The sequence below is a fragment of the Chiloscyllium plagiosum genome, chromosome 9 (assembly GCF_004010195.1).
Source record: "Chiloscyllium plagiosum isolate BGI_BamShark_2017 chromosome 9, ASM401019v2, whole genome shotgun sequence".
Taxonomy (NCBI): domain Eukaryota; kingdom Metazoa; phylum Chordata; class Chondrichthyes; order Orectolobiformes; family Hemiscylliidae; genus Chiloscyllium; species Chiloscyllium plagiosum.
Genome location: NC_057718.1, coordinates 16117771 through 16142591, shown reverse-complemented (window position 1 = coordinate 16142591; position 24821 = coordinate 16117771). Strand labels below are relative to the sequence as shown.

Below are 24821 nucleotides of genomic sequence, written 5' to 3'. Positions count from 1 at the left end.
TTCAACAGTTTCCTCATTTCCCCTTCCCCCACCTCACCCTAGTTCTAAACTTCCAGCTCAGCACTGTCCCCATGACTTGTCCGGGCTTGTCCTACCTGCCTATCTCCTTTTCCACCTATCCACTCCACCCTCTCCTCCCTGACCTATCACCTTCATCCCCTCCCCCACTCACCCATTGTACTCCATGCTACTTTCTCCCCACCCCTACCCTCCTCTCGCTTATCTCTCCACACTTCAGGCTCACTGCCTTTATTCCTGATGAAGGGTTTTTGTCCGAAATGTCGATTTTGAAGCTCCTTGGATGCTGCCTGAACTGCTGTGCTCTTCCAGCACCACTAATCCAGAATCTGGTTTCCAGCATCTGCAGTCATTATATTTAACTTTTGAGGTAAAAACAGTGAATGTCCAATGAGATTTGGGGTCTCAGGTGCATAGCTCCTTAAAATGCCATGAACAGATCCAGAAAATAATAATTCAGGCAACTAATTGATATGAAGGCTGGAATCTAAAATACTAGAGTACATTCTAGAGTATAAGGATGCAGATGTTTGCTGCAGTTATACAAAATCCCAGTTCAACTCCACTTAAGCTACTATGAGCAGATCTGGGTGCCACACCTTAAAACTAATGTTTTGCTTCGGAGGGTATTCAGAGCAGGTATATAGGAATGATATCTGTATCTTAACCCCTGAAGTCCAAAGGACAGATTAGACAGATTAGAGTCAGATGTACAGCAGGAAACAGACCCTTCAAACAACTCATCCATGCCAACATATCCTAGATATATTTAGTCCCATATCCTTCCAAACCCTTCCTAATCATTTATGCATCCAAATGCCTTATAAATGTTTTTATTGTTCCCGCCTCCACCACTACTTCCGGCAACTCATTCCATATACACTCCCCACCTCCACCCCCTTTGCATTCAAGGGTTGTTTGTTGGGCCTTTTTAAATCTTTCCTCTCTCACCTTAAACCTATACCCTCTAGCTTTGGACTCCCCTACCCTGGGGAAACGACCTTGGCTAATCACCCTATCCATGCAACTCATTGATTTTATAAACCTCTAGAAGGTCACCCCTCAGCCTCCGACACTCCAGAGAAAATAGCGCTAGCCTATTCAGCCTCTCCTTACAGGTCAAACCCACCAACATTCTTGTAAATCTTTTCTGAACCCTTTCAAGTTTCACAACAACTTTCCTACAGCAGGGAGAGCAGAATTGAACACAGTATTCCAAAGGCGGCCTAACCAATATTCTATACAAATGCAACAAGACCTCCCAACTCCTATACTCTATGCACTGCCCAATAAAGCAAGTGCATTGGTCTTTACTCTCCAGAATTTAGAAGGTTAACAGGTGAATTAATCAAAAAGTCTTCAAGTTATTAACAGTGAGAGACAGAATAGTTAAAGGTATACTATTTCCACTGATTGAAGATTCTAGAACCAAGGGGCATAGTCGAAGAATTAGGCCATTCAGCAGAATTGTTAGAAAGTACTTCTACATGGAAAAAGTAGTGAAGGCTTGGATCTCCTGACCTCAAACAGCTGTCAGTGCTAATTTAATTGTTAAATGTTAACTTAATTGTTCAATTTAAATCTGACATAGACTTTTTTTTATATTAAAAGCAAAAGTAACAATGGATATGGGCCCAAGACAGGCATATGGAGTTAGGCCACAGATCAGCCATAACCTTATTTTGTGGAGCAGGCTCAAGGGGCTGAATGGCCAATACCTGTTCCTATATAAAGCAACTCAGGGGTAGATTAGATTACTTACAGTGTGGAAACAGGCCCTTTGGCCCAACAAGTCCACACCGACCCGCCGAAGCGCAACCCATCCAGACCCATTCCCCTACATTTACCCCTTCACCTAACACTACGGGCAATTTAGCATGGCCAATTCACCTAACCTGCACATCCCTGGTTTCACAAGATTAAATATGAAAGTAATGGTGCAATAACAAGGACAGTACAGCCTTTAACAATTTTCTTCAAATCACCTAGCAATTTTGCATGCATCTAAACTTCTTAAAACATGTAAACCATTACTTCAAAAATGAATTACAATTGATATAACCATGCCAAAGGATGAAGGAAGTGACAAAGTGTTATCTTCTATACAGAGACCAAAATAGTGATTACCTTCTTTAAGATTACACAGCTTTATTGTAGGTTTTTTTTTACATCTGCATGTTCAAATCACTACTTGCAGGCAGTTTGATACCAGTGAAGGAGAATGTTGCCACTACCTCCATCAAGTTGGCCAGTGGACTATGAAGGCATTCACTTCAACTACTTCAGTTTGTTTCTTCTCCATCCCTGTTAAAAATAAACTAATGGTTTTGCAGGTGCAAACCAAATCCACCAGCATAGATACCTCACACTAATCATTCTTCCTTCCTGTTGGATCTGGTGAAAAAATTGAACATGAGCCCTGAAGTGACAAGAGAACAGGTCAGCATTATGTGCAACATACTAAGATTTGTATACCAGATCATGAGAATTAGTAGCTACAAATATGGTAAGAAAAAAAAACTGAATTTCTATGATTAATTAGACTAATATGCTTGAGACAGGTTGTCATGAGATCTATTATGATAGATACCACCACTATGGTAACATTCTAAACGCAACAAAACAAAATTAAAAGGTTTAAAAGTCTGACTAAGCCACATTGGCTCAATTTTTAGTCACTGACTTTGAAGTATAATTTTGTAGTTTCGAAGCATATTGCCCAACAGCTCTCCCTCTTGGTTACTGATGGCATATGTCATGTCGGGTGTGCACCAGAGAGCTAATGTTGCCCAGATAAAATAAACTGCTCCTTTACAGACAAGCACATTTCTATGATGTGTAAATCTTTTAGGATGCATCTAAACGTCTTAATGTATTTTAAAATCAGTACATTGGTACTTCAAAAATGAAGTGCAACTGATGAGATGTAAAAGATGAAGCTCTATATGGGATGCAAAACTATTCATTTCATTTCCCAATAGCCTGCTTCATGGCATAAGTAAAATAATCTGTCTGTTTTCAGTGCCCCAAATGGAAGGGACATATGGTGTGCAGTGATTCAGTTCCTGAACCCTGTGGTTATTGTTAGTTTGAGCATGACTCTGAGCTAAATGAGACTTGGGGATCTTAACATGGTGTTAAAAAGCTTGCAGCTGGGAGCCTTGTAGTTACTATTGGTTTCTAACAGACATCCAGGTCAATCTGATTGAAATAACAGCATTTTCCTGCCATTAAAATATACGCAAAAGACCAATAACCTTGATTCAATGGAGAAACACATTAATTTGATAGGAATTTTACAAAGTAACAGCTTCATATGATAAATATGAGAAACACACATGAATTGCATGTAGTGTTGCTCATTTAAAGTATTTGATAGGGTAAAGAAAGAGGAACTCTCTTATCTGGCAGAGAAATCAAGAACAGCAAGAAGAACCTTAAAATTAGAGTGAGACCATTCAGGCATAATGTCAAGTACTTCTCAATGAGTAATTAAAGACTTTCTATAATCTCTGTTGCACAGTTAGAACCACAACACCAACTTGTGAAGGGCAAGCTCCTCCAAACAGGAATGTGACAACCAGATGATCTATGTATACTGAGGAATAATTGTGGGCCAGGACAATAGCAAAAACTTCCTGTTCTTGTTACAAGATATTTAATATCCACCTGAGAGCAAAGATAGGACAATGTCTTAACTCTTAGCACTGTACTGAGCTAGTGGCATAGAATTTTGTGCTCAAATTGTACGTGTACAAGTGTGCACGCAAGTCCATATTTGCACCATTCTGAGCTCTGTTTCCTAGAAGTACTTCAGTTGCTATCCAGTGTCACATTATCACACATCCCTAATTCTTTTTCCTTCCCCCCCCTCCCCCCAAGAGAAAAGAGTGCTATGAACCAAGCCAATGGTCTCAAATCTTTTTAAATTGGTGTTGGATGAGGAGGTAGGTAGGACATTCATGTTTGTATATGCTCTTTGGTTGCTTATGTATGTCCTCCACTTGGGTCTGCCAGAAATGTTTGAAATTACCTTATGACTTAAAGAAGAATTAGGCAATGTGTTCCACAGATTAACCACCTTCTGGTTGAAGAAATTCTTCTTTACCTCAGTTCTAAAGGGTCTTCACTTCACTATGAGGCTATGCCCACAGGTCCTAAATTCAAACTAGTGGAAACATCTTTCAGAACGATTGGTATTTTTGCAGATATCCCTTACCAAGTTTGCAGTCTTGGGCAATAAATTCCCATGAATGGTGAGGAAACGGAGTTTATTCAGGAGATGTTTTTGGAAGTCCATGAAGCATTTCCTCTACCATCCCTATAGCTACTTACGGATTGATTGATTTGCTGTGACGTGTACCAAGGTACAGTGAAAGGTTGTATTTATAAATGGATCATTGTAAGCAAGGATGTCAGAGTCATAGAGATGTACAGCATGGAAACAGATCCTTCTGTCCAACCCACCCATAACGACCAGATATCCCAACCCAATCTAGTCCCACCTGCCAGCACCTGGCCCATATCCCTTCCTATTCATATACCCATCCAAATGCCTCTTAAATGTTGCAATTGTACCAGTCTCCACCACTTCCTCTGGCAGCTCATTCCATACACGTACCACCCTTTGTGTGAAAAAGTTGCCCCTTAGGTCCCTTTTATATCTTTCCCCTCTCACCCTAAACCCATGCCCTCTAGTTCTGGACTCCCCCACACCAGAGAAAAGGCTTTGTCTATTTATCCAATCCATATTCATGATTTTCTAAACCTCCCTACGCTCCAGGGAAAACAGCCCCAGCCTGTTCAACCTCTCCCTATAGCTCAAACCCCCCCAACCCTGGCAACATCCTTGTAAATCTTTCTGAATCCTTTCAAGTTTCACAACATATTTCCAATAGGAAGACCAAAAATGCACGCAATATTCCAACAGTGGCCTAACCAATGTCCTGTACAGCCGCAACATGACCTTCCAACTCCTTAGATTAGATTCCCCACAGTGTGGAAACAGGCCCTTCAGTCCACACCGACCCACCGAAGCGTAACTCACCCAGACCCATTCTCCTACATTTACCCCTTCACCTAACACTACGGGCAATTTAGCATGGCCAATTCACCTGACCTGCACATTTTTGGATTGTGGGAGGAAACCGGAGCACCCGGAGGAAACCCACACAGACACGGGGAGAATGTGCAAACTCCACACAGAGTTGCCTGAGGTGGGAATTGAACCTGGGTCTCTGGCGCTGTGAGGCAGCAGTGCTAACCACTGTGCCAACCACTGTGCCACCCACTAACACTCCTGTACTCAATACTGTGACCAATAAAGGAAAGCATACCAAACACCACCTTCACTATCCTATCTATCTGCGACTCCACTTTCAAGGAACTATGAACCTGCACTCCAAGGTCTCTTTGTTCAGCAACACTCCCTAGGACCTTACCATTATGTGTATAAGTCCTACGCTGACTTGCTATCCCAAATGCAGCACTTCGCATTTATCAAAATTAAACTCCATCTTCTACTTTTCGGCCCATTGACCCATCTGGTCAAGATCCTGTTGTAATCTGAGGTAACCTTCTTTGCTCTCCACTCAACCTCCAATTCTGGTGTCATCTGCAAACTAACTATACCTCTTATGCTCACATCCAAATCATTTATACAAATGACGAAAAGAAGTGGACCCAGCACCGATCCTTAAGGCACTCCACTGGTCACAGGCCTCCAGTCTGAGAAACAACCCCCACCACCACCCTCTGTCTTCTACCTTTGAGCCAGTTCTTTATCCACATAGCTAGTTCTCCCTGTATTCTGTGAGATCTAACCTCCCTAACCAGTCTTCCATGGGGAACATTGTCGAACGCCTTACTGAAGGCCATATATATCACATGGATGTACAAATCAAAAAGACTTGGACAGAGGCATACAGGTTGCATTGCACAGGGCATGCACTAAGGGAGATCAGCGTTAGCAATATCAGCATTATTTGAAGCTAGAGAGTCCATTCAATGCTGTTAGGTATTCCAGGATTTTAACCCAGCCATACCAAAGGAATTGTGATATATTTCCAAATCAGGATGGTGCGTGGCTTGGAACAGAGCTTGCAGGTGTGGTGTTGAAAAATGTGTTGCTGGAAAAGCGCAGCAGGTCAGGCAGCATCCAAGGAGCAGGAGAATCGATGTTTCGGGCATAAGCCCTTCTTCAGGAATGAGGAGGGTGTGCCAAGCAGGCTAAGATAAAAAGTAGGGAGGAGGGACTTGGGGGAGGGGCTTTGGGAATGCGATAGGTGGAAGGAAGTTAAGGTGAGGGTGATAGGCCGGAGAGGGGGTGGGGCGGAGAGGTCGGGAAGAAGATTGCAGGTCAAGAAGGCGGTGCTGAGTCCGAGGACTGGGACTGAGATAAGGTGGGGGGGAGTGAGGAAGCTGGAGAAATCTGCATTCATCCCTCGTGGTTGGAGGGTTCCTAGGTGGAAGATGGGGCACTCTTCCTCCAGGTGTCGTGTTGCCATGGTCTGGCGATGGAGGAGGCCAAGGACCTGCATGTCCTTGGCGGAGTGGGAGGTGGTGGTGTTCCCATGTATTTGCTATCTTAGCCTTCTAGATGTTAAACTCGCATGAGTTTAAAAGGTACAGCCCAAGAACCTCAATTTCTGAAGTGCATCTCATGGTACACAATACTACTACTGAGCATCAGCGGTGCAGAGTGAATGCTGCTAATCAAGCAGGCTGTTTTGTCTTGCACAGTAACAATGTTACAACAACGCTCATTCAGGCAAGTAAGGACTATTCCATCTCACTCCTGAATCGTGCCTTTTAAGTATTAAGTCAGCTGTGGGAAGTCAGGAGTTAATCAGAGTTACTTACTGCGGGATTCTTAGCCTCTGTCTAACTACTCTTGTCACCATAGTATTTGTACAGATAGCCCAATTAGGTTTGTCTTAAATGGTGGCTGAAAACCAGACAAGACAGTTGAGCTACATAGAAACTAGCAGACTAAGGGTTGAGATCACAGACTGGCGTATAAAGTTGAGAATTATAAATGTATCCTGAAGTTCTTTGAATAAGCTAGATAAGCTCCTCTCCTGCATCTGCTCAAATAAAATCATTACTTGAACCATGCTCTCAAGAGTTGTCATTTTTCACCAACAGCAGTAGTAGTTTCAGGATATTTGAGGTTCAATCACAAGGACTAGTGGGCAGCATGGTTAGCACTGTTGCCTCACAGCGTCAGAGTCCCAGGTTCGATTCCCGCCTCAGGCATCTGACTGTGTGGAGTTTGCACATTCTCAGTATCTGCGTGGGTTTCCTCCGGGTGCTCCGGTTTCCTCCCACTATCCAACAATGTGCAGGTTAGGTGAATTGGCCACGCTAAATTGCCCGTAGTGTTAGGTGAAGGAGTAAATGTAGGGGTATGGGTCTGGGTGGGTTTCGCTTCGGCGTGGACTTGTTGGGCCGAAGGGCCTGTTTCCACACTAAGTAATCTAATCTAAAAAAAAAATTGACGTCAGGTGATGGATAAGTATGTTCTCTGTACCACAGATTAAACACGGAGGATAACCTTCGATTACAGAAGGAAATAGACAGACTGATCAGATGGGCTCATCAGTGACAAATGGGTCAGCCTAGATAAACAAAAACAAAAGTTGCTAGAAAAGCTCAGCAGGTGTGGCAGCATATGTGAAGACAAATCAAACAAAGTTAATGTTTGGATCTGATGATCCTCCCTCAGGTTCTGACTTACAACAGCCTCAGTTCTTTCTCAGTCTGGATAAACGTGGGGCTGATGCACTTGGGCAGGACAAACAAGGCATACTCAACTGTAGTATTAAGAGAAGCACCAAGGATCAGACGGACCTTGGTATGCATGTACAGTGGACCTTTAAGGTATCAGACAAGTGGATAAAGTGGTTAAGGCAGCATAAAGAGATACTTGCCTTTATTAGCTGAGGCAAGGAATTTAAAAGCAGGGAGGTGATGCTGGAACTGTATAAAAATGTTGGGTCGACCACAGCTAGTGTTGCGTGTAGTTTTAAAATCCACATTATAGGAGTGATGTGACTGCACTGGAGTGGGTGTACAGGGAATTTGCCTAGGCTGCAGAGTTTCAGTTATGGAGAGAGATTGAACAGACTGAGGTTAACATCTTTGTTCCAAGGAAAAAGAGGGGTACATGATTGCGATATGTAAAATGGTGAGGGTCATAGATAGGGGAGACAGGAAGAAACATTTTCCCTTGGAGCGATCAATAACTGGGGGTATATATTTGAGGTAGGGGACAGAAGCTTTAGAGGATATGCAAGGAAAAGACTTTTACCCAGAGAATGCTGGGAACTCTGCAGGGCAACAGTTCTTTCAGGACAATTCAAATTTGGACAAAGTAGGCTGGGGAAAACAGAGAAAGGGTCGATAAATATAGACCACCAACAGGGCAGCTGTGTGTCTCGCATGCAGCCTGGAGATTTTACTCCCAACACAAGCACCTGGAAACTGACTATCCCATTGAGTATAGAAGTTAGGATGTCATATTGCAGTTGTACAGGACAATGGTGAGGCCACTTTTTGAATACTGCATATAATTCTGGTCACCCTTCCATATGAAGGATGATGTTAAATCAGAGTGTGAAAAAAGATTTACAAGGATGTTGCTGGGACTGAAGGGTTTGAGCTACAGGGTGAGGCTGAATAGGCTGGAGCTTTTCTCACTGCAGCAGAGACTGAGGTTTATAAACCTTATAGAGGTTTATAAAATCACGAGAGACATGGATGGGTGAATAACCAAGGATTTTTTTCTCCAGGGTAGGGGAGTCCAAAACTAGAGGGCATAGGTTCAAGGTAAGAGGGCAAAAATTTAAAAAGGACCTGAGGTGTAACTTTTTCTAGCAGAGGATGGTGCATGTATGGAACAATATGCCAGAGGAAGTGGAGGATTTGGGTACAGCATTTAAAAGGCATCTGGATGGTTTTAATGAACAGGAATGGTTTAGAGGGACGTAGGCCAAATGCTGGCAAGTGTTACTTGGTCAGATTGGGGTGTCTGGTTGACGCACATGAGTTGGACCAAAGGGTCTATTTGCCATGCTGTATGACATCTAAGTAATTTATTGACAATGAGAATGCTGAAATGCTGTATCAGTACATCACCTGCTCCTATAATACACTGTAAGCCATGAGTAACAATTCTGCCCTGATCTTTCATCTTGAAAAGGCATGTAATGGAGTCCAACCTTCCACCTTGCGTTGACATTTGATGGGTAGAACAAGGTTTCTTTATGTAAGATTGGATTGTGACAACAATCACACCATCTGCTTACAGATCACTAATCACTTTACTGTGGTGGACTTTCATCTGGCAGGAAGGCCCCTCACCAATTACATATTCAGTCTACAGTACAATAGTTTGTTGAATATTAACAATGCTTCAGGAAGAGTGGTCCAAGGCTTAGCCGTCAGCAAGCAGTTTACTAAATAAAGATGTCAAGCAACCACAGGGGTAGAGTACAAATGAACCGAGCAAGGAATCGACTGGAGTATCGGAAGACTCAGTGATCGAGACAGCAACAGGTGGTATGTAGGAAGGCTGGCAGCAGCCACTGTGGCCCTATAATTGCTGCTACAAAAGACTGATGGTGCTCCAGGACCAACTTTGGGACATTTGTGAAGCCATAAGCGAAGCACAAATTAAAAGGTCTGAAGACCACCCAATCTGCAGCTGGATTCTTGCAGTCAATGGTGGATAGAGGATCTCATGATGTGCCTGGCATGGACAAGGTTAATATTAGAAGGTTAAAATCCAGATACACAATGTAGAATGAGGAGAACTGCAGTCGATTTACTACGGAAATTAGCATTCACAAGGCTTGAACTAACAGGGGACCTAACATTAAATTGTGAATTCTAAATGCACACCAGAAACTGTATTTTTGAGAAGTTTTGGATAATTGACATGAGCATCTCCCTGGCATAAGTATGAATAAAACCCTGTTTATTTGAAGCATGTAGACTCAAGAGTGGTCATTTTTCATCAAAACAGTTGGCTTCTTTTATCCTGTGGATCAAACTACTCTGCAGTATAAACAGAACAGGAGGGAAAAATCCTTAATCTGCAGAATAAATAGCATTCTCAAATCAGTCCCTTCTAAAACATGCATGTTTCAATCTTGATTGTGTAACTACTTACACAGTGCAAATTATGTAACACATCTAGATGCCTGATGTCCATAGAGTCTACTTTAGACTATCCAAGTTTTAGTGGACAGAAGGCAAGGAGGAGAATTGGGAAGAAGAATCTAATTCTGTTTTAACTCTATAGACAATGCAAACATTGCAAGGTTAAAAAAAAGATATTTACACAAATGAAGTTACAGCCAAGTTTATATTTTCTTTCTCATCAGCTGCACGCAGTGTAAGAATGAACAGCACTACAGGTCCAAGGAAATGAGTCCAAAATTCTACAGTAAAAGGTAAGGGAGCTAAAATTATAGATACATACATACAAGAAGCCAGTCTGTGAAGCTCAATATTAAAGGCCAAAATTGCAAAGGTACGGAAACCCCTAGTGTCCACTCCTAAAACAGTAAAGGAAAAACGGCAAATTGCTCTCCTTCAATTGTACCCAATGATCACAAAGGTACAATTACCATAAGTGCTACTGCATGATACATTCCCAACTGGAATAAAGTTTTAAAGGTTGGAAACTGAAGCATTTAATCAATCTTTTCATTCAGCAACGTTGGCTGAGTTTTGAAATTATTCTTGAATAAGTTAACAGGTTATAATACAGGAAACCTAATTTCTGCCAGTAAACATCACAGATTTTACAACAAAAAAATGGTTTATTTTAGCAACAAGACTGTTTGAAGGCATGGTCTCAACATTTTTGTCATGTATGTACAAGTACAGGAGTTTCACGATTCTTTTTGAAAATAATTAGTCAAACATTTGTGTTGCTATGTTTCTGAATTCTGCTTCCCTTAGCTAACAATAAATACAATAAGCAATAAAGTTACAGCTGCCTACTTGCACCATTCTTAAATTATCCTGTCATCTCAGTGCTATACAACTAGAGCTTCAGTTTGAAATTTGTTGTTAACCTTCAGCACTTTAAGTTAATCAACAGCAGAAGGAAAAATGCTTGATGAACTGTATAAAATAAATAAGTTCAAGAGTACAGTAGCCATGTATGAATTAAATCAAAAATGCAGATCAAGTGTTGTTTTCCAGCACACACATGGTAGTTAGGGATCTTTGCTGTAAATACATTTTCCCAATCAGGGGATGCCGCTTCAAAACAAAAAGCACAAAACTATTAAGTTCAATAGCACCCACAAGGAATAAATAGTAGAATTGGCAAAGAAAGAACAGGCAACACAAGATAAAAACACATCGATCATAAAAATGCATTTTGAAAAAAATCTTTTTAGCACTAAAGTCACAAATTTAAACATCAAATAATTTTTGAAAAGTTGCCGTTCACCTAACTGCTCCATAGAGCAACTTTTGAAATGATATTTGATGCTCAATGTAAAAGAATTTACAACATTGCTACTGAAAACTTTGTTGGATGATATAGATAATATATTGCCAGAGGAGACAGCATTATCGAGCATTTTGAACTCCTGTCAGAATGCTGTTTGACATCTGCACATGTTTATGCGTCTCTCCAATAAGCTCTTGAACACCCTGCTGGAGCTGTCATTTTTTTATTCTTCCTATCTGGCAGATGGCAAGTCAACAATCGACATCAACAGCAGCAATGCCTCACCGCAGAATTGCTAGCTCCTTGCGTCACAGACACAATAATAAACTCTTTGTTGTTGCCCCACAATACAGCTGCTTAAACCACTTTGGTATGAAGCCGGTCTGTTGAAAACACAAACTCCCTTCTGTCAGGGGTTTGTTTAAAAAAACCGGCAAAATGTTAAGCAACCAAAGCCACAACACAGCTGCAAACAACCAGATACTTCAAAAGCTCCTCCCTAACAAAGACCCTGAAAGGGGGCTTGTCTGTAGCTATGGAGCAATTAAAAAGTATGACAGCTTGTTTTGTACATTAAATAACTGGACAGAAAAATTAATGTAGTTTGCAAATATGATCCAGCCAAATTTTTAGTTAGGTAACTTTAAAAATTTGTTTGTACAATTTCTTAAGTATAGCAAACAATATAAACGATGAAGAAACATTTTAATAAAAATTAAGAATCAAAATTCCATGTTCAAACATTTAAATGTGGCCTCTTGCTCAATCAATGGGAGAAAATTAACTTGGCTCACTAAGCAAGCAGGTTCAGTCTATCTTTTAACAACTTTTTTGGGGGGTGATACCCTATTTTAATAGTTATGTACATCAAATATCAGGCATCCTCCATCAGTATTGCACCAAAAACCATGACTTAATCTTGATTTGTTTATCCACTTTCCCAGCTGATTAAGAATTGCATACACCTCAACAGTTGTTTAAAAAAAAGATAAATACGCTAGACAGCACCTTGGTGAGACTTGTCTGTTAAGCACATACATATTTTCTTTCCAATTCCCTCAGTCTCTGCAATTCCACTGGACAAATGAAATAACGCCGCAGAGGCCTTTATCCCATCACCAAGTCACAGTTTGTTAACACAGGAACCTCAATTATCCGGCATCCAATTATTGGATTATCCGGCAAAATTGCAAGGTTCCAAAGCCTGGCCAAACTATGTTATCCAGCATTCGATTAACTGAATGAAACATTCCCCGCCTGTGTCCTTCCAATAATCGAAGTTCCTCTGTACACGCAGAAAGTCTTTGACGCTGATAATGCTGATCCAGCTTCCTCAAAGCCAGCTGTCAGAGTGACAACTTCTGACAATACTGCTTTTTTTCTTTGACACTACTTTTTAATTGGTCAGCCAGGGCTCTGATTGGACCAGATTGACGACACCAATCAGGGAATTAATTTTATGACGTCCACCTTGCTGACCTTGTTACAAATTGAGGGTGTGGTGCTGGAAAAGCACAGCAGGTCAGGCAGGTCAGGAATTCCTGAAGGGCTGATGCCCGAAACGTCGATTTTCCTGCTCCTCGGATGCTGCCTGACCTGCTGTGCTTTTCCAGCACCACACTCTTGACTCTGATCTGCAGTCCTTACTTTCTACTAACTGACCTTGTTACAATCAATGCAACACTTATTTTTGGTAAGTGAGAAGTGGAATGAAAACTACAAAAAGTAGAGCAAAAACAAAAAAATTGACAACCAATATCAGATGATCTCCCAAAATGCTGCTCTTGATTTAAAAAAACCATAGCACGTAAAGTAAAGAACATGGGCATGGCCAAGCTTTGATATGGGACACTGATCCAGTCAATAACGGTTTAACTCTATTTGTACTTTCATTTCACATTCAAAAGGTCCCAGCTGCAAAAACAAGACCATCTAGGCCAAGATTGCTGAAAAGTATTGACTAACCACTACATTGCATTTTCAAATGAGATGCTAAACCATGGGATAGTACCACTTGTAAGATGAGTGTTGATATACTAACAATGTGGCAATGGAAGCGCTCTCTTTAGTTAGTCCATTAGGATTGAAGGTGCCTTGCTTGTACTCGTGTTTGATGAACTCGCAGATGATGGAATTTCAATGCACGGTCTGTATGACTTACAACCTGTGGAGCAAGTGGTGCTTGGAAGTTCAGTTGGTTCGTTTATTTGGAAGTTACGTAGCCCTCCAATATTTCAACTTTGCGTCCCTGAACGAGCCTTCTCCAGTTTTATCAGTAATATGGCAGGGACTAATTAGCTGGTGAGGATGTTCAACTTCTTCTACATATAGTAGTTTCAATTCTGGGCTTTGGCATATAAACCAAGTGTCCATTTCAATAGAGATGAGTTTGAATTATTAATAGCTCAATGCTGATCATACTGACTGAGGAGAGGACCTTGATATTCGTTCCACTGGATTTTAAGGATTTTGAAGACAACGCTGGTGATCCTTTTCCTGTACAGTCTGTTCTTCTATAAATGCAATGGTTGCGTTCTTATGCAACCCTGCACGACAGAAAAATAGTGCTTTAGAAACAGCGTTTAAAGTGCTGGTGTTGTAATCACATTACAGCCAACACGTTTTAAAAGTTCACACTTTATAAACAGCTTCCTCAATTCATCATCGCATTATAGCAAATTCGTGTTGACAAAGCACGCATTATAGCAGAACAACCTGTACTCTGAGGTGCCAAAACATAATAGAGCATGGTGAACACTGGTGCTGGTAAACCGTAACCCGAATTAAAGACGAGAGCTGGTCCTCAAATATCTCTCCCTCAGAGATCAAAAACTGAGCCAATGTATTGGAGGCAATGCTGGGTTTTATTGCCTATGTCTGCCTTCACACTGAGAGGACTCCTAAGATATGAAAAATTGTCTCCATTTTCCAAAATTTCAGGTTTGATCTTAAATCACAAGAGAGAAAATATACTGCCAGTGATGGTTGAAAGACCATTTTAGCTTGCCATATGTTTAGTGATATGTTTCAAAGGACTTGACAATGACTTGGAAATCTGTTTTTGAACAAGTGTGCACACAAGTATCATCTACATACTGAGGCTCTTTGACAGAGGTTGCAGTGGCTTTGGATTGAAGGCGGCAGAGGTTGAACAGTCCCTATGGCTGAGAACTTGCACAGGATCAACAAGATTAAAGAGATAAGCACATGGTACAAAGATCGGTGTGAGAGAAACTGGTTCAAATTCATGGGACATCAAAAATCACAACGGCAGCTTATACTCCAAAACATTTATTTGAAAACACAAGCTATCAGCACCCCACTCCTTCAGATGTTAGCTGGCAGCAGTATTGGGAAGAGAGATAGATTTTCTGACAGAAAAGGGTCCACCCAAATCATGTTGGGACCAGAGCCCTTGTGAATTGCATAACAAGTGCTGTGGATAAGGCGTCAAACGAAAGTGTGAGGGGGTGGGTTCAGTTGCACAGAAAATTATGCAAAAAGTTAAGGTGGGGGGGTGCTCCAGAGGTTATTAAAGTTACCAGAACAAGTCATAGGTCAGAGTATGGAAAGAGTCAGGAATCTAACAGATAAAGGACAACTATGAGAAGGGGTGCAATCAACACAGGACTGACAGCATTGTACTTAAATGCATATATTACATGAAACAAGGTAAATAAGCTTGCGTCACAGAAATTGTACCTGCCAATGTTGTGGATATCGCAGATGTGGCTGCAAAGGGGATCAGAGCTGGGAACTATATATCCAAGGATACATGTCCTATTGAAAGAGCAGACAGATGGGCTGAGAGGGTGAGATTGCCTTGTTAGTAAGAAATTAAGCCTAATTGATAGCATGAAGTGATGTGAGGTTGGAAGAAATAGAATCTGTGTGGGTAGACTGAAGAAACTGCAAGGAAAAAACACGACTGATGGAAGTTACATACAAGTCTATAGCAGTAGTCAGGATACAGTGTAGAAAATAATTCAGGAAATAGAAAAGGCATGCAAGAAAAACACTATTACAATAATCATGAGGGACTGTGCTTTACAGGTGGACTGGGAACAGTTAGTAGTAGATTCCCAAGACGAGCATTCCATGGAATGTCTACGGCATGTTTTTTTGGAGCAGCTTGCATTACAGCCCACTAGGGAATAGGCAATTCTGGATTTGGGAATGTGTAATGATTTGAATAGGGAGCTTAGGAGAAGGAACTTATAGGGGGCAGTGACCATAATAGGACTGAAACTGCAGGGTAAATTCTGAGTGAGAAATTCGAATCAGATGTGACGGTATTATTATAGAATAAAAGGTAACTACAAAGACAGAGGAGCTGGCCAGAGTTAACTGGAAGGAGAGTCTAGCAGGGAAGATGGTGGAGCAGCAATGGCAGGAGTTTCTAGAGGCACAGCAGAATTTCATCCCCAGGAATAAGAAATAATATAAGAGGAATAACTAGGTAACTGCAACTGACAAGTGAAATCAGGGACAGCATAGAAGCAAAAAGAAAAAGCATACAATGTGGTGAAGATTAGTGGGAAACCAGAGGACAACTAAAAAAGCTAGAATATTGGGGGAAGGTGGGGTGAGGGAATGAATTATGAAGGTATTGTAAAAGATTGCAATAATTTTGTTTTAAGGAACAAAAATGTGAGAAAGGCAAGAATGGACATTTGACCAATGGATAATGAGCTGGAGAAGTAGTAATAGGCAACAAAGAAGTGGCATAGTGAGGAAAAGGTGCTGGGAAGACAAAGGTTCGAAGGTGAATAAATCACTCGGGGACCAGATGGACTACAACTTAGAATTCTGAAGGAGGTGGCTAAGGAGATTGTGAAGACATTGGTGGTGATCTTTCAGAAATCGCTAGAGTTAGGGAGGGTTCTAGGAGGACTGGAAAATGGCTAATGTAACACCCCTGTTTAAGGAAGGCAGAAGACAGGAAACTATCGGCTAGGTGGCCTGACCTCAGTCGATGGTAAGATTTTAGAGCCCATTAAGGAGACTGCAGAATACTTGGAAGTGAATGGTAAAATAGGGCCAAGTCAACACAGCTTTGTCAAGGGAAGGTCACGCTTGACAACTGGGTCAGACTCTTCAAGCACCACTGATCCAGAATCTGGTTTCCAGCATCTGCAGTCATTGTTTTTACCTGGATTGGGATATCTGGCCAGCATAGACGGGTTGGACCGAAGTGTCTGTTTCTGTGCTGTATATCTCTCTGACTCTATGACCCATGCATCGTCTTGTCCCAGAAGAAGTAAACCTGCATCATCTGGATGTTTGTGACAAAACTAGGGATAGGGGTGAAATGGACCAGCCAGTATCACAGCATGGATCCCAGCAGCAGGTTTATAACCAGCACTTGTCTCCTGCAAGATAGCACTCTTGTCCAGTCTGGTGGCTGAACCACTCCTGCCAAATCGCTGGTCAGGATTTCTTAGCTGGGCTAATGTATTTTCTAATCAACCTATTCAGAACTTTAATTATTGGAGCAGGTGAAACTTGAACCTAGCTCTTCTGCCTCAGATGGGGACACTACCACTGCATCACAAAAATCCTGACTTTTTATTTAACCTATTTTTCTAATCAATTTATTAGATATTTTTAGAAAATAGGTTTGAAAATAAAATTTAAGCATGTTAGGGTTCTTGTGCAACAGTGGTAGTATCCTTATCCCTGGACTGAGAGACGTGGGTTCAAGTCTCACCTGCTCCAGAGGTGTGTTTTTTAATTCACTTAGGATTTTGGCATCTCTGGCTCGGCCAGCATTTATTGCTCCTGTCTGTGTGTAATAACATTTTTTAACAAGTTGATTAGAAAAATAGATTAAATAGAAAAAAAATAGGATTCTTGTGACGCAATGGTAATGTCCATATCCCGAAGCTGGGAGACTTAGGTTAGAGTCTCTCCTGCTCCAGAGGTGTTTAATAACATCTCAGAACAGGCTGATTTAAATTCTGTTTTTAAACCTAGTTCCTAATCAACTTGTTCTGTGATGTTATTACACGCCTCTGGAACAGATAGGACTTAAACCTGGACCTTTGGCTTAAAGATAGGGATACTACCTCTGCATTTTAAGAGCCCTAACATGTTTTTATCTCAGATGTCTGACCATGCAGCACCTGCTGTGATTTACATTAAAGTGTAAGAGTGCAGGGATGATGTAAGCAGAGAGGAAAATTGATAGAGACAAATATTTTATGAAGCAATTGTAGTGTGTGTCAGGCATCCACTGTGAACAATCAAAAGAATGAAAATTGGAGAATTAGAATAGATGAATTGTAGAAGAGCAGTAAGATTTTTGGACTTAAACTTATGCATTGTGTCCCATGAAATACTGTATTGAAATGTAATTTGGCCCTTTATGCATTTAAACAGGCAGCTAATTTGTGCATAACAAAACTCCACAATCAGCACATAACTTGTAAAACTATTTATATAAAGGACCGTGCGTTGGGCTGGGGAATTTCCCAATCTATTCTGTATGTATTGCTGGCTACCTGGAGTATAGCCATGGTAATGCTGGTTAAGCCATATACACACTTAATTTGAAACAAGTTGCATACCTCTACACAATCAAATTTACTTTATGCAGGTATGTATTCATTAACCATTTTCCGCTAGTCAGTAATCAATTAGAATCAGTTAAGCGTCTCTTCTACTGCTTCTCATTCAGAATCTTGTAAATAAGCATGCATCTTAAAGTGAATGTGTATATATTGTGTGAATAAATATTGAGATTGCATGACCAATGGTTGTCTATTACTCATTCTTTCATTCCCTAATGAAGGATATAGTATAAAAGGTAAGGCTGGAGCATTTCCAACTCTCTTCAACTAGAAGTGTTGTAGTTGCTCCATGTCAGCCTCTTCTGAAGGTCCCCAGTGCCACAGCTGCCAATCTTCAGCCAATTCGATTCATTCCATGTGATATCAATAAGTGGTTGGAGGTATTAGATACTGCAAAAACTATAGTCCCTGACAATGTTCTGGCAACAGTTCTGGAATGCAAATTTTCAGACCTTGCAGTGTTCTTAGCCAAACTCTTCTCGTCCAACACTAGCATCTGGGTGACAATGTGGAATATTGCCCAGCTATCTCCTGTAAACATAAAACAAGATACATCCAACCCAGCAAATTAGTGCCCCATCAGTCCATTCTCCATCAGTAAAACGATGGATATGCCATCAATAGCGCTTAAGGTTTGCGTAAAGATTTGTTGCTCGGGTGCCAATTACTGTGGTTGTGGGTATGTTCGCCAAGCTGGGAGGAAGTTAATTTACAGATGATTCATTCCCTGTTTGGGTGACTTCAGTGCTTTGGAGACTCCTGTGAAGCACTGTTGTACTGTGTCTATCAAGCAGTACTTAGCAACAACCTACTCACTGGCCATGTTAGAGGCTGAACTGAGCATCAATCAGTTCCTGACCTCAATGCAACCTTAGTTCAAATGTGGATAAAAGAGCTGAATTCCAGAGGTGAGGCGAGAGTGCTACTGTTGACAATAAAGGTGGCATTTGACAGTGTGGCATAGAGGAGTCCTAGCAAAATTGAAGTCAATGGGAACTGGGGAGAAAACTCTAGTTAGTCACATCTGGTACAAAGAATGATGGATTGTGGTTGTTGGAGGTCTGTCTCAGCTCCAGAACATTTGTGCTAGAGTTCCTTGGGAGTGTCGTATGTCCACCATTTTCTGCTTCAACAATAACGTTTCCTCCCATCATAAGGTCCGGAAGTGGACATGTTCATTGGCACAATGTTCAGCACCATTCATGACTCACCCATCGAAACAATCCATGCCCAAATTCAGCAAGACCTGAACAGTATCTAGGTTTGTGCTAACAAATGCCGAGTGATATGTCACAAGTGCTAGACCTTGTCATCCTGGGGTATTCCTAGTGACCAGAAACTGAACTGGGCTAACGATGTAAATACTGTGGCTAGGTATCCTTAAGTAAGTAACTCACCACCTGATTCTCCAAAACTGGTACACTAGACCATTGGGCCTCCTCTGCCATTTGATCACTGCTGATATGTTTCTCAACTCCATTCTCTGGCCTTCTACCCATAGGTTCTTGATTAGTAAGGGGATCAAAGGCTATCAGTTTCTATCTTGAATACACTCAATGACTTGGCCTCCAGCTTTCGTCAGCGAGTTCTACAGATTCACCAACCTCAAGAGATTTCTGTTCATCTCCGTTCTAAAGAGTTGTCCCTTCATGTTGAAGCTGTGCCCTTGGGTCCTTTCCTCTCCTACCAGAGGAAACATCATCTCCACATTCAGCCTATCCAGGCGCATTAGTATTCTGTAAGTATCAATGAGATCTGTCCGATCCTTCTACTACAGACCCAGAGTCCTCAACTGCTATATACATGACAAGCTCTTCATTCCGGGATCATTCTTTTAAACCTCCTCTGAACCCCTTTCAGGCTAGCACATCCAGTCTTAGATACAGGGCCCAAAATTGCACTCAATATTCCAAATATGGCCCGGTCAGAGACTTATACAGTCTCAGTAGTTCATCTCTCCTCTTGTAAACTAGCCCTCCTGAAATGAAAGCTTACGTTGCATTTGCCTTCCCAACTGCAAACTGAACCTGCATGTTAACCTTAAGAGAACCCTAAAGTAGACTCCCAGGTTCCGTTATGCTTCTGATTCCCAAAGTCTTTTCCCTTTATAGAAAATAGTCTAAATCTCTGTTCTTCATACCAAAGTGCATATCCTCACACTTTGTATTCCATCTGTCACTTCTTTGCCCACTCTCTTAGTCTGTCAAGTCCTTCTGCAGCCTCTCCACTTCCTCAACACTTTGTATTCCTGCACCTATCTGTGTCACCTGCAAACTTAGCAATAATGCCCTCAGTTTCACGACCAGGTTGTTAATGTAAGATGTGAATAACTGAGGTCCCAACACTGACATCTGTGGGACTCAACTAGTCATTGTCTGCTATCTTGAAAAGGACTCCTTTATCCCCCAGTCTCTGCCTTCTGCCAATCCTCTGTCCATGCCTGTTCCTTGTCCCTAATGCCTTATCTTAGTTAGCAGTTTGCTGTGTGGCACCTTGTCAAAAGCCTCATGGAAATCCAAACAAGTCTCCTTTGTCTAATTTGCTCATTATCGGCAAACAATTCTGATTTTGCCTGTCCTCGGATGCTGCCTGAATTGCTGTGATCTTCCAGCACCACTGATCCAGATATCCCAATCCAATCTAGTCCCACCTGCCAGGACCCGACCCATATCCCTCCAAACCCTTCCTATTCATATACCCATCCAATTGCCTTTTAAATCCAATTGCCATTTACAATTGCCTTTTAAATGTTAAAAATCACAACACCAGGTTATAGTCCAACAGGTTTAATTGGAAGCACATTAGCTTTCGGAGCGACGCTCCTTCATCAAGTGATTGTGGAGGGCTCGATCGTAACACAGAATTTATAGCAAAAATTTGCAGTGTGATATAACTGAAATTATACATTGAAAAATTGATTGTCTGTTAAGCCTTTCATCTGTTAGAATGCAGTGATAGTTTCAGTTCTTTCATGTGTAAATCACAAAACCCTCTTTTTTTAAAAAGTTGCATTCTTGGGTTAGCTGTTAACAATGGTGATAGCTAGACAATATGTTGAAGGTGTTAGCCCTCTGTGTTCTCCGTCTATGACCTGATGTTTAGATTGATTCTAATCTAAAAAGTAAGATAACAGAGTTTTACATAAAATAATGCAGTTTTTGAGCTCAGAGTTCTACATGAATACATGCAGTTTTTGAGCAAAGTGCAATGTAACTCTGCAAGTAAAAATTCACCAAAGTGTGTGTGTGTGTGTCTGTATGTGTGTGTGTCTGTCTGTCTGTCTGTGTCTGTCTGGGGTGGGGGTGTGAGTGTGAGAAAGTGTGTGTGTAGTGAGTGCAGAGTGTCTTAAGTCTGTGAGGGGGTGCATGTGTGGGAGTGTATGTCAGTGTCTGTGTGCACCTGTGTCTGTGTGTATGTGTGCACGCGCGTGTGCGTGCACGCAGGAATATGTGTGTGTGTGTGTGTGTGTGATGCAATGGTGATCACCTGTAATGTGACATGAACCGAAGGTCCCGGTTGAGGCCCTCCCTATGGGTACCGAACTTTTTGCTATAAATTCTGTGTTATGATCGAGCCCTCCACAATCACTTGATGAAGGAGCGTCGCTCTGAAAGCTTCCAATTAAACCTGGTGGACTATAACCTGGTGTTGTGTGATTTTTAACTTTGTACACCCCAGTCCAACACCGGCATCTCCAAATCATGACTTTTAAATGTTGCAATTGTACCAGCCTCCACCACTTCCTCTGGCAGCTCATTCCATACACGTACCACCCTCTGTGAGAAAAAGTTGCCCCTTAGGTCTCACTGCAGAGGTTCTAAATCTCCCCATGAAGGTCAGTCAGTTGTTGGTGCGCCTCTGCACCCAGGTGGTGATTTTGTTTTCGAACACTGCAGTGATACTTTTACATCAAGCTTTCTGTTAGATGGCAGGCTTTGGCAAAGTATTTCTTCCATTGAGTGCACAACCTCAATTATGACATGCAGCTCCCGTTTATAGACTGTGCGGGTCTTTAAAGTCTCTCTCATGATGATGCCTATCTTTTACCAGGAACGAATCAATGTCTGGAACATGATCAATTGATTATGACTAACTTGTGATCTTGTCATATACCTGCCTTTCTCCTATATCACAATTACCATTTTATGGAAAAGGTATTTAAAAGTTCTACCATGCTTTGTTTCCTAATTTTACACCCTAGGAATCCAGTTCAAATTTTTAGGAATTGGAACCTAAATTCTCAAAACAGCAAAAACAATTTGTCTCCGCTCTGTTCCCCTTAACATCTTGAAAATCTTGATCAAATCACACCTTAACTTGAAAAACTGTATTCCATGGAATTTACAATCAAATGCAACACTTGAATCGATTCTGATGGATCTATGCTGCACTCCCTTCAAGATCAATACATCCTTCCAGAATGCTCAGAACGTGCCAGCTTTGATCTATTCAGACGTCTGCACAGCTTTGGAAAACAAATAATTAATTATTATTTTCTGTACATAAGGACAGTATTATATTAGCCTTTTTGATTGAAATATCATTAACAGGTACAGAATAGCATGATACAACCTGAATAACCCAAATCTCACTGTTTCTACCTTTCCAAACTTACAAAGAACCTGTTTCAATTCTTTTTAGATTTAAATTTGTCAGTTTTATCCATTTACTTTTGTCTCAATTTTATGTTTCTATCTAATTCCCTCAATTTCATGCTTACCATGCTACCCATCTTTGTGTCACAGTATTGGGATGACAGCACTTTGCCAAGTAGTTTTCTTAGAGACAAAGAAACTGCAGATGTTGGAATCCAAGGTAGACAAGCAGGAGGCTGGAAGAACACAGCAAGCCAGGCAACATCAGGTGGTGAAGAAGTTGCTGTTTCAGGTGTAACCTTTCTTCAGACTGCTTTCTTAGTCAAGGGTAAGAAAGTAATTCTGAATCACTGAGCGTTATTTTTAAAAAGGCACCTTTCCTGCTATTCTCAAACTTGTTAAAGATGTTAATGAATAATAAGCCAGATTTAATTACTAAATCCAAAATGGCATAACCTGGGTAGGCTGTCTTACAGGAAGTTGAAACTTTATTGCTGGAACAGCACAGCAGGTCAGGCAGCATCCAGGGAACAGGAGATTCGACGTTTCGGGCACAGGCAGGTTGAGTAGGATTAGCTTCTAACTACTGGAGCTTAGAGGTAACTTAACTGAAACATACAGTACCCGGAGGGGTGTTAACACGGTGCACATGGAAAAATGTTTCCTCTCACAAGGGAATCTGTTTCACAACAAGGGAACTCTCCATTTAAGGTAAAAGTGAGGAGAACTGCTTTCTCTCAAAGAATCATGAGACTTTGCAACTCTGCTTCCACACCTTTTGAGGAAGAGTGTGTTGACATACTTATGGTGAAAGTAGATAGATTCTTGATAAGCAAGGGGGTAAAAGTTATTGGGAGAAAGCAGGAAAGTGAAGTAACCAGATCAGCTATGACCTTATTGTGTGGTGGTGATGCTTGAAGGACCAGCAGTCTTCACACATGCTCTATTTTCAGTCATTTGAGCATTCACTTCAAAGTCATTGACTATCGAACTCACCCACTAAGGATCCGTATGATTCTCCTTCAGTGAAGGACTTAGTGATGTCTTACTAAAGGCACTAAATAAATACAAATAATTGTTCTTTAATGGAAATTTCTCCACTTCAAGCACCACTAACCTACATATACACCCCATTCATTCAGTACAGATATTTTCAGTGTAACCTGAAGCTGAAGCTTCTTCTATTCTGACAAGGTAAAGTCAGATATTAACACAGTTGGCCCACATCAAAATATGATCAATTATATCAAAGAAAGATGCGTACAATTTCACTAACAACGAACTCCATGCCAAGAATCACCGGTATGAGCCCATGCTTTGCAGCAATGCACTTTCCAAAAGGCTTGAAACACCTTTAGTCTCAATAGCAACTCAAATCTGAGTCAGTCATTATCACAATTCATTTCAACAATCTTGTGCTAATAATTTATGTAGTTGCGAGAGCAGATAAGTCTGATCAAGTATGCCTATATTCTTGTTCCAAATAAGATCCAAAATACTACACAAACTACTTTTAGCACAGCAAAAACACTTCTAAGCTCTTTGCAAATGAAAGGGAACAAAACAACAGGCATTAAATTGAGAACTCTGGTTGGGGTGGTTGGTAGTATTGGATGAGGCAGTATAGAAGATCTTTAACACTTAACATTATGAGAGATAAAGACAAGTGAAAAGGGTTAAAGTGCATGAGTGGTGAATTTGTGGAAGCCACTACCACAGAAGGCTGTGGAGACCAAGTCACTGAATTTCTTATGTCAGAAATAGATTTGATTCCTTTACTAATAAAGAACCTAAGATTACGGGGGGAAAGTAGGCAGTTGAGATTGAGACATGGCTGGCATGATCGAGTCTGCTCTGCCATTTTATGAACTGAATGGCCTATATTCTGTTCTTATGGTCATTCAGGCAGGAGAACACAGGAGCACAGGAAATTTCACTGTGAAAGTGGAGGTGTTTACAGGCTAAAGTCATATTCATAGAGATGTACAGCATGGAAACATTCCCTTCAGTCCAACTTGTCCATGATGACCAGATATCCCAACCCAATCTAGTCCCACATGCCAGCACCTGGCCCATATCCCTCCAAACCCTTCTTATTCATATATCCATCTAAATGCCTTTTAAATGTTGCAATTGTACCAGCCTCCACCACTTCCTCTGGCA

The 24821-nt window shown here is 41.2% G+C and overlaps 1 protein-coding gene across 4 annotated transcripts in view; it reads right to left on the bottom strand.

Moving 5' to 3' along the window:
• LOC122552657 (RAC-gamma serine/threonine-protein kinase) overlaps window positions 1-24821 on the bottom strand; it is a 482101-nt gene that overhangs the window by 347261 nt on the left and 110019 nt on the right. The window lies entirely within an intron of this gene.